The sequence below is a fragment of the Narcine bancroftii genome, chromosome 7 (genome assembly GCF_036971445.1).
Source record: "Narcine bancroftii isolate sNarBan1 chromosome 7, sNarBan1.hap1, whole genome shotgun sequence".
In the NCBI taxonomy this organism is placed as follows: domain Eukaryota; kingdom Metazoa; phylum Chordata; class Chondrichthyes; order Torpediniformes; family Narcinidae; genus Narcine; species Narcine bancroftii.
Genome location: NC_091475.1, coordinates 53314002 through 53330926, shown reverse-complemented (window position 1 = coordinate 53330926; position 16925 = coordinate 53314002). Strand labels below are relative to the sequence as shown.

Sequence of the window (16925 nt, the reverse complement as noted above, 5' to 3'; positions counted from 1 at the left end):
CCTTCCACTGCTTATCTTAGTGGTGGGTTATTAAAATCAGGATCAAATTATTTTACATCAAGTTTACACTTAGAATAAGTGTAAGGCCTTTCTGGTTAGCCTTTCCCATAAATCTAAACTCTGACTGTTTAAATGTATGGGAAAGAGCAAAATCACAGAGGAATCAACATTCTAACCGAGTTCGCCAGAAGTATTGATTTAAGTGCTATTTGATTTATAATCAGGCCACAAGTCTAAGGTACAATTTATTCTGCAAATAGACTTTCCTATTACAATGCTCAGATGGTGTTAAGAGAGGTCTTGAAGGAGAAAATAAATGCAAACACCTGCTCTTCAGCACTGGCTAGATAATGTCATAACATACTACTCGAAGGAACATTGATTAAAGAGAGACAACAATACAGAGGTACATGATCTGATCAGCCCTCCTGCAAAATTCTCAACAGGTGAGAATTTTTTTTGGTGCATTTTGGTGACAAGATGAATACATAAATGGATATTTAGAACACTTGTGAAATCGCTATGTTCCACGATCATTTCTACTCCCAGTTATTACAATAGAAAGACACAACACCGAATAATCGAGCATTATCCCCTCAGCCTCTTGCTTTCCTTCGCCAACATGTCTGTTTTCCAGGCACCCCAAGGCCAGAGAGAAAATCACAAAGCACTGTGCGAGTGCAAGACAGCAGTGTATATTGACTTATCAAAGTAAGGTGACATTGTTTTAAGAATGGAATTGATGCACCAAAGCTGCATGTGCACTCTGGCAAAAATTATTGACCTCAATTTAATGGTCCGGACAAAATTCTGGGGAACAGAGTTCAAGCAGTTTGGCCAACCATGTCTGCCCCATTATGAACTAATCTCATTGCCCTGCACTTGGTCTGTGGTGCTTTATTCCATGACTGTTCACATGTCTGTCTTGGTGCCTTTAATCATTGTTGCTGGATCTATTTCCATCAGATTCACTGTAACACGCTTGAATTCAGTGTCTCAGCAATCTACTGTATTTTCACTAATATAACACGTACAGATATATAATATGCACACACACATAACGTGCAGAAAATCATAAATAGTAAAAATATTTTGGTATAACATGAATACACATATATCACATAGGTGTAGTATTCTTAATTCTGACTGACAAAATCAATTTGCATTTAAATGGCACATGAGACAAAGCAAAGCAGTATCTGCCACAGTTAATCTCCTGAAATTAACACCCAATCAACTTCCCCCAGAGGTGTTAATCAGCCATTATATAGATGATATCCTGCAGCAACACATTAACAAGCTTTGGAGAAGAATCAATTAAATAGAAGTTTGGTTTCAGAGTTAAGCAGGATTTAAATTTTGGCATTTTTTTTTGACATAGAAACTTCAGAATTTTTCAAAAAAAATTAGCATACTTAACTCTGGTGTGTCCAGATGTGGTTGTTTACACAAAAGCACTTTTAACGGATTTTTACAAGGCCTTCCTGTGTTGTGGGTTTGTCATGGGTGCCTGGTTTATAAAATATGCATATAACAGATGTGTTATATGCAAGTCCAAAGCCCGCTGCGCAGCTCAGACGGCAAAGTCCTCCTCAGCAACAAGATCTCCATCCTCAACCGATGGTCAGAACACTTCCAATCTCTTTTCAGTGCCAACCGCTCAGTCCAAGATTCCGCCCTGCTCCAGCTCCCTCAACAGCCCCTAAGGCTAGAGCTGGATGAGGTCCACACCCGGGAAGAGACATATAAGGCAATTGAACAACTGAAAAGTGGCAAAGCAGCAGGTATGGATGGAATCCCCCCAGAGGTCTGGAAGGCTGGCGGCAAAACTCTGCATGTCAAACTGCATGAGTTTTTCAAGCTTTGTTAGGACCAAGGAAAACTGCATCAGGACCTTCGTGATGCCATCATCATCACCCTGTACAAAAACAAAGGCGAGAAATCAGACTGCTCAAACTACAGGGGAATCACGCTGCTCTCCATTGCAGGCAAAATCTTCGCTAGGATTCTCCTAAATAGAATAATACCTAGTGTTGCCGAGAATGTTCTCCCAGAATCACAGTGCAGCTTTCAATAGACAATAGACAATAGGAGCTGGAGTAGGCCATTTGGCCCGTCGGGCCAGCACCGCCATTTTAGATCATGGCTGATCATTACCATCAGTACCCCTTTCCAGCCTTATCCCCATAACCCTTAACTCCGTTACCCACAAGAGTCTTATCTAACTCTCTTTTGAACATAGTCAGCGAATCCGCCTCTACCACCCTCTGTGGCAGAGCATTCCACAGATTCACACTTCTCTGGGTAAAAAAATGCTTTCTCATCTCCGTCCTAAAGGGCCTACCCTGTATTCTTAAACTATGCCCTCTAGTCCTCGTCTCCCCCATCATTGGGCAAACAGGGGAACTACTGACATGGTCTTTGCCCTCAGACAGCTCCAAGAAAAGTGCATAGAACAAAACAAAGGACTCTACATCACCTTTGTTGACCTCACCAAAGCCTTCGACACCGTGAGCAGGAAAGGGCTTTGGCAAATACTAGAGCGCCTCGGATGCCCCCCAAAGTTCCTCAACATGGTTATCCAACTGCACGAAAACCAACAAGATCGGGTCAGATACAGCAATGAGCTCTCTGAACCCTTCTCCATTAACAATGGCGTGAAGCAAGGCTGCGTTCTCGCACCAACCCTCTTTTCAATCTTCTTCAGCATGATGCTGAACCAAGCCATGAAAGACCTCAACAATGAAGACGCTGTTTACATCCGGTACCGCACGGATGGCAGTCTCTTCAATCTGAGGCGCCTTCAAGCTCACACCAAGACACAAGAGCAACTTGTCCGTGAACTACTCTTTGCAGACGATGCCGCTTTAGTTGCCCATTCAGAGCCAGCTCTTCAGCGCTTGACGTCCTGTTTTGCGGAAACTGCCAAAATGTTTGGCCTGGAAGTCAGCCTGAAGAAAACTGAGGTCCTCCATCAGCCAGCTCCCCACCATGACTACCAGCCCGCCCACCATGACTACGAGCCCCCCCACATCTCCATCGGGCACACAAAACTCAAAACGGACAACCAATTTACCTATCTCGGCTGCACCATTTAATCAGATGCAAGGATTGACAACGAGATAGACAACAGACTCGCCAAGGCAAATAGTGCCTTTGGAAGACTACACAAAAGAGTCTGGAAAAACAACCAACTGAAAAACCTCACAAAGATAAGCGTATACAGAGCCTTTGTCATACCCACACTCCTGTTCGGCTCCGAATCATGGGTCCTCTACCGGCATCACCTACGGCTCCTAGAACGCTTCCACCAGCGTTGTCTCCGCTCCATCCTCAACATTCATTGGAGCGACTTCATCCCTAACATCGAATTACTCGAGATGGCAGAGGCCGACAGCATTGAATCCACGCTGCTGAAGATCCAACTGCGCTGGGTAGGTCACGTCTCCAGAATGGAGGACCATCGCCTTCCCAAGATCGTGTTATATGGCGAGCTCTCGACTGGCCACCGTGACAGAGGTGCACCAAAGAAGAGGTGCAAGGACTGCCTAAAGAAATCTCTTGGTGCCTGCCACAATGACCACCGCCAGTGGGCTGATATCGCCTCAAACCGTGAATCTTGGCGCCTCACAGTTCAGCGGGCAGCAACCTCCTTTGAAGAAGACCGCAGAGCCCACCTCACTGACAAAAGACAAAGGAGGAAAAACCCAACACCCAACCCCAACCAACCAATTTTCCCCTGCAACCGCTAAAACCGTGTCTGCCTGTCCCACGTCGGACTTGTCAGCCACAAACAAGCCTGCAGCTGACGTGGACTTTTACCCCCTCCATAAATCTTCGTCCGCGAAGCCAAGCCAAGTATATGTATAAAAATATGGTACTTTTTTCAAAAGTAATTAGGCATGACTTTAAATGCTGGCCTTGCTAGCACCACCCACATCTCAAGGAATAATAAAAGTACTTTGGGTTTGATTAATAATCATGAAAATATAAAAGCAAGTAATCTTACAGAAATATGCCCAGAGTACTCAATGGCTTTGAGGTGCTCAATGTTTTATTGAGGGAAGTAAGTTCCACCCACATGTGTTCTTTAAGTTATTCCACACACCAATTACAGGACTTTAATCTGGAAAATATAGTGTGCGCTGTGAAAAACCGATGAAATCAATTTGCAATATTCAATCATTGATTTCAACTGATAACTGCAGAAACAAGAATATGGGTGCAGTTGTTTTCAGTGTTGCCTGATTGGAGTTGGGAAAAATAACTAAAGCTTCAAGCAATTTCAACTTCATTTGAACGATAGGGCTGTTAAAACTGCTTCCAACATTCATACGTAAACAACTGGATGAGATTCCAGAAGAGTCCAGCTGCCCTACACGATCAGACTGTCAGTGTGAAAGCACAATTCTGAACATAAAGGAAACAAAAAGAAAACTCATTGAATATGTTGAATTATATTCAAAACAGGAATGCAGCAAGCGCAGCTTTTTACATTTTGAAACTTACTTACTCCCCCAACTTTGACGGGAACATCGAAGTTCACCTTTTTCATTATCCACAAGGTGATGCAAATTAAATAATTGAGAGACCAATGGCAATAAATGGACAGCAGAAATGACTACATCTTGCCTTAAATATGTGTTAAACATTCAGAAAGGCTAAATTTACAGCAAGTGTCAGTGAATGGCGATAAGAGCCGGGAATTCCAATTCTTCTGAAGCAGCAGTGCTGTGTGGCATGGTACCTATGGTACTGCTTCGTTAAGCACCAGTGACTTGATCTCAGACAGGGATCAGAATGGTTCAGTTATACATCTTTGCTATCTGAGCAATACGCTCACAAGTATGTCATCTCATTTCAAATTGAAATTTATGGTTGCCAGTAGTTGAGATCATTCCAACCAAAGCCATGATGTTTGCCTAAAGAGATCCAGGTATTGTCTTGTTTATTTGCTATTGTTGCAGAACTTGATGAATGAGTTGACCTAACCGCATAGCACACAATATGAAGCCTTTACTATTTAATGGCAGATGTGACAATGACAATAAAACTATTGAAACAATTTTGTGACACATGAGGAAAGTTTAGTGTCTCGTTGCTCTTTGAAAACAATATTTAACTAACACAATCAAATAATCACAGACTTTCACTCAATTTTCTATGTGTGAATATATTTGCCAAAACAGTTTCCTGATCTTTGTCTGAAACTCTGAGGCTTATTGGAAACAGTATTTCAGGTTAAGCTTTGATAAGCTGTTACAATGATCAAATTATTTATGTGCGAAGAGAGAGAGAGAGAGAGAGAGAGAGAGAGAGAGAGAGAGGGAATGAGAGGACTGTATGAAAATGATGATTAAAGAAAGAGGGGTTAGGAGAATCATCTGGTGAGTGAAAATTTGAGAAAGAAATTATAAGATAAAGTTGTTGGGTTGGCAGATCTGCTACTTCTGAGTTGATCTCGTCACTATTCCCACCCAACAGTTATTTCACATTCTATCAGAAATGGTTTGAATTTAATGTGGTTTATGGTGTGAAAAATAAAAAATTTAAGAAAAAAAAAAGAAATGGTTTGAATTGTGGACATGGCAGAGGCAGTACAACATGACAAGTTTTATTTACATATTGATCAATGAAGCACTGGCAATATCAGTTACATGCAAGGAAGTAATTGCAAAATGGAACTGGTAGGATATTCTCAGCATTTTTACAGCTCCCTTGGAAGTTACACACATTGCTGCAGTTAGTATATCTCGTTTCAAATCCTGAGAATTAGTCTTTATCATTGGGTGCATACAACTTCAACTGAATGTTGAACACTCGGAACAATTCTTTGCGAATATTTGTCAAGTTCTCGGTTCAGTTTCTGAAATTAGCTGAAGAGTTTAGAAAACTTCTCGTTAGTGCCATATAAAATGACTTACAACCATGAAAAGAAATACTCACTGAACTCAAATTGAATTTGATCCAATCTTCAGCATTCCAGGAAAGATCTAGTTCCATTCTGCTCAAACGTCTATATCTGTTTTCAAATTATCCAATGATTATCATGATGTTTGTTCATGTTCCGATTCCCTTCAAAATGGTGTTTGAATTACCCATCGAGTTAAAACTATTTCTTTCAGTTTTACACTCATCCAGCATGCAGTGTTCAACATTTCCTGTTCACCCACTGATCCGCTCGACATCTTTCTGCCTATTTTCTTTGTAATCCATTTCCTTCAGGATAACGTGAAGCAGCTTCTGCTGCAATTAGTTCCGCTCACATCCCACTTCCAATTAATGCCAATTCCCCTTCTAGCCCAGGCAAACAGGAGGGTACAGAAGCAAAAGGTGGTCATCTCAAAAGCTGGAGCAAAGACAGAAAACTTCTCTTGCCAAAATGTAGCTTTCTGTATATTGAGAAATTAAAGCTGCTTCAACAAGTGCAAAACCACCCCCTTGGGGTTTGCTTTACTTCATGTGGGATGGAAAAGTACTTTTACATGGTGTATTCATTCTTGTCTCATAGTTTCTGCAGTCTTTGCCAGCTGCCCTGGTCTGTGCTCCTCAAGGGAAAGCAAAATTAAATGATTTTTTCCACCATTCTATCCATTTCACTTTTCCCATGTCTCACCATACAGATTGATTAACGCAAGATTGATTGACTTCCATTCATTATCTATTACCCCTCATCTCTACCCACTTTCCCCACTTTACCCACAAAGAACTGCACTTGAGCATCTTGAGGTAACTGACTCAATTAATTTCAATTACACCGTGGCAGAGAAATACAACTGCTTCTTTCACAGCATTGCCTCTCCCAGTTTAATGGAGGTTGGCAACATCATACAGGGATCAGGAAGGAAAAAGGGTGAACACGGCAAATAGAGTGCAGTACTTTAGTGCATGCAGTACAATGAAAAACCAAAGACTATGTTTTCATCTTCAGTGCAAACCAGGTTCAAGTGTTTATGCAGGGATATTAATTCCATCACAGGACTGTGCTGAGACTCATTTGTGTCTCTATTAAGGCATAAAGTTCAAGCAAGTGAATGAGCATGTTTATCAGGAATAGATAAACGTGCAGGGGAAAGTTAAAGATTGGAGGGAAACTAAAATTAAATAACATATTAAGGGAACAAAAATCAGGAACATAAAAAAAGTGATACTTTCTCTTTGGATATATTAAGGCCTTGACAAGTGTTTTATCAAGAGGATTTTGGCACTTTCAGAAAAATTAAATTTGTATTCCAAATTTATTTTCTGCAGCAATACCAGCAATTTGCACGTTGGCATTTGGCTACTCGAATACTGTCACAGAACTAGAGGTGAAACAAAAGAGGAATCTATTCAGTATCCTCAGCTGTTCAAACCAATCCAGAGAGTTTGAGATTATTTTGCTTCATACTTTCGGCGGCTGTAACAAGTCTCACAATCCATGGGGTTGCTAAAAACAGCTGCCACTAGAGGAAAAACTGTATTTGACCCAAACGCTCAGCAGCTGATGTAGGAGTTTAACACTGTAGAATGTGAATTGTGAAGTTAATTAGGGCAATTTCAGATCTTTAAAAAGACACTTCTAAAATTGGAACAAACAATCACTTCAGGCTATCCATGTAACACGCTTACACAATTTATTCTGACGAGAATCCCACACAACCTCTTCTGCAGCTCCAAACTTTTAAAAAACGGTCATGTACTTTTCAATCATTAGCCCTGCATGACAATGGTATCATTTGCACACACTTCAGATTCCCTGAGGAGCTTTAAAGCAATTCAAGTGCAGTTTGAAGTGTGGTCACCACTTAATGTAAGATACTCAATAGTCATTTTGTATGCACCATGTTCCTTGCCCCAGAATTTTTTTGTTAGATATCGATTTTAGAATAATTATAGGCAAGAGCACTGACTCTTCTGTAAATCATTGCCTTCAGATCTTATACATCCAGTTGACAGTGTAGATGGGACCAAGTCTTCCCCCTCATCCAAAAGACAGCACCTCCAAGAGCAGGAAGCGGCCCTGATTTTTGTGCTCCAAGTCTGAATGGGCAACTAAATTAAGGGTAGGGTAAAGCCAGAGTCCGACACGGTATAATATGCAGCTTTACATTGGGGTATTTTGGCCACCTGAATGTGCCTACTGACGCAAGAGCTGAAACAACTCAACTGATGCTGACAATCTTTAAGGAACATTGTGGATTTTTTTGTGAAATACTGTAATGGCAACTATTGAGGAGGCAGGGATGGCGGTAGAATGTGGTGGGAGCATCACCCTCTTCCTGATCTTGTGGGGTTGGATAATTGATCTGGATAAAAAGACATAGTGAGGATTACATACAATTAATGATGAAAGAGAGAGCTTCACCTTGTGGGGGAAAATTCAAGTGACATTCAATTAATTTAAGAAACTTATAAAGTTGTAAAAACACAAAAATGCTGGAGGAACTCAGCAGGTTTTGAAGTATCCATTTTGAGAAAAAGATATATAACCAGCATTTGGGGCCTTGAAGAAGGGCTCTGGCCCAAAACTTTGTTATTTACCTTAACCTCTCATGGATGCTGTGAAACCTGCTGAATTACTCCAGCATTTTTGTACTTGTACTTCAATCACAGCGTATGCAGACTGTTTCATTCCAAATGAAGTTGTAGGGTTGCCGAGTATGCTGCTTCGGAGTTGATCTGGTGTTCATTAACAGGGGGATTAAATTTAAGAGTTGAGAGGTTATGTTGCAACTCTACAAATATCTGGTGAGACCAGAGTTAGAATATTGTGTTCAATTCTGGTCAACTCATTATGGGAATGATGTGGATGTTATGGAGAGGGTGCGGAGGAGATTTACCAAGATGTTGCCTGGATTTGAAAATGTCTTATAAGGCAAGGTGAGCATAGAAGGATGAGAGGAGACTTAATAGAGGTCTACAAGATTATGAGAGGCATAGATAGGTTGGACAGCTAGTACCTGTTTCTCAGGGCAGGAACTGAAAACACCAGAAGACATATACAAAGTGAAAGGAAGGAAGTTTAGGGTATTTAAAAAAAATAAATGCAGAGAGTTGCGGGTGCCTGGAATGCCTTATCAGGGATGGTGGCAGAGGATGAAACTTTTGGGGCATTTAAGAAATTCTTAGACACCATTCAGAGCCAGCTCTTCAGAGCTTGACGTCCTGCTTTGTGGAAACTGCCAAAATGTTTGGCCTGGAAGTCAGCCTGAAGAAAACTGAGGTCCTCCATCAGCCAGCTCCCCACCATGACTACCAGCCCCCCCACATCTCCATCGGGCACACAAAACTCAAAACGGTCAACCAGTTTACCTATCTCGGCTGCACCATTTCATCAGATGCAAGGATCGACAATGAGATAGACAACAGACTCGCCAAGGCAAATAGCGCCTTTGGAAGACTACACAAAAGAGTCTGGAAAAACAACCAACTGAAAAACCTCACAAAGATAAGCGTATACAGAGCCGTTGTCATACCCACACTCCTGTTCGGCTCCGAATCATGGGTCCTCTACCGGCACCACCTACGGCTCCTAGAACGCTTCCACCAGCGTTGTCTCCGCTCCATCCTCAACATCCATTGGAGCGCTCACACCCCTAACGTCGAGGTACTCGAGATGGCAGAGGTCGACAGCATCGAGTTCACGCTGCTGAAGATCCAGCTGCGCTGGATGGGTCACGTCTCCAGAATGGAGGATCATCGCCTTCCCAAGATCGTATTATATGGCGAGCTCTCCACTGGCCACCGTGACAGAGGTGCACCAAAGAAAAGGTACAAGGACTGCCTAAAGAAATCTCTTGGTGCCTGCCACATTGACCACCGCCAGTGGGCTGATAACGCCTCAAACCGTGCATCTTGGCGCCTCACAGTTTGGCGGGCAGCAGCCTCCTTTGAAGAAGACCGCAGAGCCCACCTCACTGACAAAAGGCAAAGGAGGAAAAACCCAACACCCAACCCCAACCAACCAATTTTCCCTTGCAACCGCTGCAATCGTGTCTGCCTGTCCCGCATCGGACTGGTCAGCCACAAACGAGCCTGCAGCTGACGTGAACTTTTTACCCCCTCCATAAATCTTCGTCCGCGAAGCCAAGCCAAAGAAAGACAGGCATATGGATGGAAGAAAAATTTAGGGTTATGGGGTATGGAAGGTTTAGTACTTTTTTTTAAGGACTATATGGGTAGGCACAACATTGAGGGCTTAAGGGGCTGTACTGTGCTGCAATGTTCTATGCTCTATTCCTATCTAATTGTTATTTCACCTTCTGTCAGAAACGGTTTAAATTGTGAACTTGGAACTATCAGTGGCAGTACAACATGACAAGTTTAATTAACATATTCTTCATTGTAGCTCTGGTTATACCTGTAATTGCAAAATGGAATTGGTACCAAGGTACCGGTGGCAGTAAATTCTAAATACTTTTACAACTCCCTTGAAAGTTTACACACATTGCTGCAGTCAGAATTTCTGGTTGCAAATTTTGATAATTACCATATATTTCAGCATACAAGTTGAGTTGTGAAACCAAAAAAATCTCTCAAAAAATGGGGGTCAACTTATACGCCGGATACATTTTTGATACCTTAAATTCAGCTCAAAATCCAATCCATGATGATCTGGTGTATAAATCGACCTTGAGAAACCAAAAAAAAACCCACCCTGACTGCGACAGATTTCATTGAGATTTTTAATGAAAATAACACATTCAGAACCTTTCAAAATCACTTTCACTATCACCGTCTGAAGCAAACATGAGCACATCCATACTTTCACTGTTTAAACAGTCATCATATACCTCCCAGTCTGTGTCTGATTAGGCCATTTCAGCTTCATCTTCAGTGCCATCAAATGCACAAGAGATACCTTACTTTTTAAATGATTTTATCACAGTCTGCACTTTAATGTCCCATGCCTTGAGCACATCAAGTGATGCAGAACACATTGCCCCCCCTGCCTTGTGTAAGGTAAGAAATGTAACTACCTGGAAATAACTAAAACTATGCAAGATAATGAAGAAAAAAAAACAAACTTCTTGACCAACTTATCTGCAGGCATGGTTTAACGTAGTGGAGAGCTGGAATGGCAGTTTATGGAGGAAAAGACAGAGAATCCCAAAAAAATCCGAGTTCCATTATCACTGCTGGAAAAATATTTATCATCACAGTTTATTTCAAAGAAAACTCCCATCTGCAGATGGACTTCTGATTCCTGATTTTGAACTTCTTTTAAATGCAGAAAGACCCAATAGCTTAAAAATATGGACTGGACTTGGATGCCTGGTGTTGAATTATCTTTGTTGCCATTTTGACTCTCCTGGGAGACATGATTTATCTTAAATTGTAATATTTTTGGAGAAGATAATTAGGGTGAAGAGATCAATATGTATTCAGATGTTTTTGTATTTATTATTGTTGATGCACTTCCCATAAGAGATAGGCCTACTCTTGACCCAAAGAGAATCAAAGTGGAAACATTCTGAGATAATCTCTTTGTGATCAGACCACCCTCTTATCCCAGGGATAAGCTGTTCCAAACAGCTTCTCATGCTGCTGTATCCTTTCTTTGTGCACAGTATGCCACATACAGCCTCACTAGTATCCTGTACAATTGTAACAGCAGATCTCCCTTCCTAAACTTCAAACCCTTTCTTCATGGTGCTCTCTTGTGAATCCTAGATCCCAGCATTGCCCTTTCTTTCAACCTTACTTCCTGAATCCCAGATGTGTTCACCTGTCTCAAATTTTAGCTTTGGATTTTATTCTTTTTGTCCTGGATCCCAGCACCCATCCCTTCTTCTTCACTCTCTGCCTCCACTTTCCCCCTCCTTCCATCTCAGTCTCCAGAATTATTTGCTTTGTGAGGACCAACTCTAATGCCAACTTCTTTGTCCTTCTCTTGCAGGGGTGATCTGGGCTGTGTTCCAGAACATCATCAATCTGAAGTTGCTTAACAATAACTCCTGCTGCTTTTTATTGTTGACATTCTGGGTTATTTCCAAGACTTGCTCACTTGTTTCCCTCCAGCATTAAAGGTAATCATATTTTGTTCTACATTCTTACTTTGAAAGAAGGAATGAACACCTCAGCAAAGGGTTGGAGTCCCTTTCCTTAATCAAAGAAATGTTTAAACAGACATAAATCTTAACGTGACTTACCCCCAAGAAAGGCTGGTTTGGCATTCCTGGGTGTAAGAAGCCCAGAAATATATTGCAAAATTTACTTAATGGCAAATAAACCCTTGGAATTTTGCTCCATTTCTCTTAACAACTTCATGATTATTTCAAAGTATTCACTGTATGGAACATGACCAATTGCAGTGATATTATTTTAAATGGGCCAAAATATCTATTAAAATTGCAGAGGATTTCAATAATTAGTCATCAGCTGCACAAAACCATGCTTGTCATCTCCAGGTTTCACATCTTTTATTCGTGCTCTGATATGCAGGCATTGGAAGGTGTGTCTGGGGGGATGTTAAAATTCTTGTCATCACTAACCGAGGATTAGAGAAGGACACAAATTTTGAAAGTCATGTGACAAACTTGTGGGCTGGACTTTCCACAGTTCAAAAGAATCCTTGGATTCAGCAAAATCCATCTCACCTCGAATGTGATCTGTACACAATTCAATGCTTCAACAGGCACTCATTCCCCTCACTATTTAGAATTCATGTCTGCAATCTAACATAAAGTTCAATTGTCAGACTATTCTCCTCGAGGCAATAATCCTCCTCCAACCGCAGTAACAGCATTTACAAAACATTCCCAATTATAATTATTCATCATTTTCCCCATGAGAAGCAGAAGTCATTTTTTTTTTTTATTATTGATGCTGTTGGCTCCATATTAAAAAAATATGAAGCCAACAGTATCAATGTTGTAATTCTTGCACAGGCTGTGACAATGGTTTCGTCAACGTTCCCTTTCCTAAAGCTCGCAGTCAAGAAGACGAACAATTTCTTTGACCCTTCTGATAATTTTCAAGCCGTGGTGAATCTGATAGGTTTATCTTTGCTGGCACTGGCAGTTGTGCAGGAACCAATGTGGAGGTAGCTTGACATGCAAGTAGCTTGTCCATGAAGAGGCACTGTGGTGATTCAAAATGGACATAGTGCTGCACAGTATGGGCCGTCTGCCGAACCTAATTAAACCTATTCCACCATCAAACTTATCCTTCTCAACTTCACTGCACATAAATCTCCATTTTAATTACATCCATGTGCCAATCTCAAGAGTATTTTTGAATAATGCTATTGTATCAGCCTCCAGCAATGCATTCCAGGCACACACCACTCTGTGCAATAAACCTACCTCTGATGTCTTTTCTCCACTCACCTTAAACAGATGTCCTCTGGTATTGGTCATTGCTACCCTGGAGAGAAGAAGTTGGCTGTCCACCCTATCTGTTTCTCTCATTATCTTCTTTCTTTCTTTGGCTTGGCTTCGCGGACGAAGATTTATGGAGGTGTATGTCCACGTCTGCTGCAGGCTCGTTGGTGGCTGACAAGTCCGATGTGGGACAGGCAGGCATGATTGCAGCGGTTGCAAGGGATAATTGGTTGGTTGGGGTTGGGTTTTTCCTCCTTTGTCTTTTGTCAGTGAGGTGGGCTCTGCGGTCTTTGAAGGAGGTTGCTGCCCGCTGAACTGTGAGGCGCCAAGATGCACGGTTGGAGGCGATATCAGGCCACTGGCAGTGGTCAATGTGGCAATTATCTTATTGGCGCTATTAAGTCACCACTCAGCCTCTGTTATACTGAAGCTCAGACAACCTCTCTTTAGAAGACATCTTCTCTAATCCAGGCAACATCCTGCTGAATCACCTGGTAAACTGTGAAAAACAAACTACATAGCCTTTCATCTAATGTCACATGCAACTATGGTGGGGGTGTCTCTTAACTGAGTCTGAATTACTTCACTGGGCTTTATTAATGGTGGGATTGAGTTCAAGAGTGGAGAAGTCATGTGGCAACTCTACAAATCTCTGAGACCACACTTAGAGTATTGTGTTCAGTTCTGGTCACCTCATTTACAGGAAGGATGTGGAAGCTATGGAGAGGGCGAAGAGGAGATTTACCAGGATGTTACCTGGATTGGAAAATAAGTCTTGCGAGGCAAGGTTAGCAGAGCTAGGACATTTTTTGTTTGGAGAGTAGAAGGATGAGAGGAGACTAAATAGAGGACTGCAAGATTATGAGAGGCATAGATAGGGTGCAAACACCAGAAGGCATGAATATAAAGTGAAGGGAAGAAAGTTTAGAGGATACATCAGGGGTAATTTTTTTTAAAATGCAGAGAGCTGTAGGTGCCTGGAATGACTTGCCAGGGATAGTGATGGAGGCTGAAACATTAGGGGCATTTAGGATGGTCCTAGACAGGCACATGGATGGAAGAAAAATAGAGGGATATGGGGTAGGGAGGGTTTAGTACTTTTTTTTTTAAGGAAAAACAACATTGAGGGCCGAAGGCCTGTACTGTGCAGTAGTATTCTATGTTCTACCATGATGCCATGTTAGGCAAGCATCCATCATCCATCAAAGGTTTTTTTTTTTTAAAAAGGTTGTACCTTTGGTACAAGAACAAAGTAAAAAAATTGGTGGCACTACTGGAGCAGCTGTAACGTCAGAACTGCCGTTGGTGCAGACTCAGGAGTGCGGAGAGCGAAGACAGTGCTGCTCCAATATTCAAATTACCATTCTAATGCCTGCAGTCCTGATGAGGCTTCAAATGGCCTGTTTTAGGAGCCAGCAGTGTTTGTAAGATTTTGCAATGGCAGGGTCTGTGCCCAAGATGGTGGCTCTTGTGCTCGGGGTTGTAGACTCCGGGGAGCAGCAGACTGGCGCAGGGCACCAAAAATGGGAAGAAAACTCCCCCCACCCCCATTGAGAAGAAGAAGCAGAGATGACTCTACAGGGAAGGTGACCATGAAGTCAAACCAGTGTGGGGCTCAGAGGCTGTGGGCAACTGGTGGTCGGGCTGCTGGAGACTAGCTCATGGGAACCAGGTATCAGAGCTGGGATTCAAGAGCATTCTGAGGGAGTAAGGGTTTCTGAAGAGCCTCAGGTGCTGAAGGATTCTTGATCAGGTCAGAGGTTTAGATATAGGGCTTGGGTTGTCAATGGATTGAACAGGAGTTTGTGCAGCTGGAGGTGCTGCTGGAGTGATGGAGGTGAATCTATGGACACTCAGTGACTCAGAAGGATTTCTCTTTCTCTCCACTGTAAGGCGTGCCTGTCAACACTAATGGGGACTCTTGGCCTTACGGCAGGCAGAAGGCAATTTCATGTAATATTACATGTTCTGTACTTTTACATGACAATAAAGGAATCTTGGATCTTGAAGGTTAACCTTTCCAATGTAATTGGGATAATGCAGATTCATTCCAGAAAAATAAAACACAATATTAAAATAGACATTTAATGCAGAACCTCAGATATGTCACTGCCCACATTGAAAAAGGCAAACAAAAATATCCTTCTCACACAAGATAGCAGTGTTTATGAATGTATCACATGCTCATCTTCGTGCAATAATTCTCCCAGGTGGCAGCATGGCTAGTGGTAATCTCAAGTTACTCCAATTTTCATCTTAATATCCCTCTTCCAGAAGGAACAACATAAAGCCTTTAAATGTTATCCTGTCTTTTTGCTGGACTTATTTTTTGTTAGGCAAAATCGACCAAAGTGCTCTTTGCAAATTCTAAGCCAATCAACAAATTTACAACAACCAAGGGAGTTTGCAAAACCTAAAACTTGATAACTCCATCAGCTGTTTCAGTCTCTGGCATGTCCCTGTGTAAAACAGGGTTCTTGCTCCTTCTTCACCACCCTGATGAATGGGGCAATGGGAATATCTCCAAAAGGATGAGACTTGTTCTCAGGGTGCTTCCCTCTTCAGGTGCAGGAGATCAGCATCTGCTCTTTTCTCTCATACTTTGCCACCATTCAGTGGCCCAGGTGAGGCAGTACTTCACTTGCAACTCTTCCAATGTGTCATCCAATCATGTGGAATGATGTCTTCTTCCATCCAAAGCTCATTTATCTGTATCTCATGAATTCCCCTTTTAATCCCTTCTCTTTGGTCCTGTCAAACACAACTTGATGCTGGGTCTCTTGAATTTTCTTTCTTGATCCTCTACTTGATGAGACAACATTTCTTCCAAATAAATATCAGCAAGGACAAATCTCTTTACTGTCCAGATCACCAAACTCCTACCATCTCTGTCCAATTCCCTGGCCTCTTTTTGAATGCAACCTTGATCTTATGGAGATAGCAACTGTGCGATAATTAAGATGGTTATTTCTTTGTCTGCATACTCTGCCTCACTTCAGCTTCTAATCCCCTCTCTCACATCTTTGTTCCCACAAACCTCATCTCTTCCAACGTCACACTCAAGAGCCCTGTACATTGTGCTCTCTGCGAAGCCATTTACTTCACTTTTTCGTTCTGTTGGCTCAGTGCTCACTGATGTCCAATGCCTCCTGATGAACAACTCATCAATATTAAAACGTATCCTTGCTTTCAAGTTCCTCCATGATTTTGCCATTCCCTTACCTTGTCCAAACTCAATTCTCCTCTCTTCCTAAAATACTGAGATTTTAAACTCCTGCAATTCCAGCCTCTGGACATGCTGTCCTGAGTAATGCTATGTGCTCCAATCACTGTCAACTGTGATGGAGGGATGGATATTTTCAGTGGTGATAGTCTATTAGTCTTGTCCTGGATGATGACCTTGAATGTTGATACAGAAATTCATCCAGGCAATTGCCACATATAGTATACCATTACAATCCTCACTTAAGACTTTTTGAGGTTGGAAAGATTCTAGGATCAGTCATTTGCCATAGGACGTGCTTTCATTCAGGAGTTCCATGTCATCCAAAACAAAGTATTCCACCATTTTATAAAAGCATCCCTCCAATAACTCATTATGATTGGAGTTTGCAGCAT

At 41.9% G+C, this 16925-nt stretch overlaps 1 protein-coding gene and 1 long non-coding RNA gene across 26 annotated transcripts in view; one reads left to right on the top strand and one right to left on the bottom strand.

Moving 5' to 3' along the window:
• The window catches only part of dmd (dystrophin), a 1604005-nt gene that overhangs the window by 267678 nt on the left and 1319402 nt on the right, over positions 1-16925 (bottom strand). The window lies entirely within an intron of this gene.
• LOC138738932 (uncharacterized) overlaps positions 1-16925 on the top strand; it is a 32030-nt gene that overhangs the window by 9671 nt on the left and 5434 nt on the right. For both annotated transcript variants that reach the window (XR_011341876.1, XR_011341875.1), the window contains exon 2: positions 11882-12011. This is a non-coding gene — a long non-coding RNA (uncharacterized lncRNA). The remainder of the gene's footprint in view (positions 1-11881; positions 12012-16925) is intronic.